This window comes from Bombus impatiens, unplaced genomic scaffold, assembly GCF_000188095.3.
Source record: "Bombus impatiens unplaced genomic scaffold, BIMP_2.2 scf_0361, whole genome shotgun sequence".
NCBI classification, from domain to species: domain Eukaryota; kingdom Metazoa; phylum Arthropoda; class Insecta; order Hymenoptera; family Apidae; genus Bombus; species Bombus impatiens.
This window is the reverse complement of record NT_176780.1, coordinates 534036-534346: the sequence shown is the minus strand read 5'-3', so window position 1 is coordinate 534346 and position 311 is coordinate 534036. Positions and strand designations below refer to the sequence as shown.

The 311-nt window shown below is 46.9% G+C and overlaps 1 protein-coding gene across 1 annotated transcript in view; it reads right to left on the bottom strand.

The window, feature by feature from the left end:
* The window catches only part of LOC100740538 (histone deacetylase 4), a 27625-nt gene that overhangs the window by 26456 nt on the left and 858 nt on the right, over positions 1-311 (bottom strand).

Below are 311 nucleotides of genomic sequence, written 5' to 3'. Positions count from 1 at the left end.
ACGAAAGCGGTCACTCGCTCTCATCGGCAAAACTCCTTCGATCTCCCAAAATGGAAGATTCGATTTTCGGATGATCCGAATCGAACGATCGAGAGATCGAACAAACTATGCTTAGAGACTGGTATCGCGTACCATAAATCATTTAATTGCTAAACTACGAATACATTTTGATCGTTCGACACGTGGCAAAAATGCGACGCGTAGATTCGTGGAGAATGTTTTACTCATGTACGTATGTATGTGTCAACGCGGGAGAGAGAGAGAGAGAGAGAGAGAGAGAGAGAGAAACGGGGGGGGGGGGGGGGAGAGAG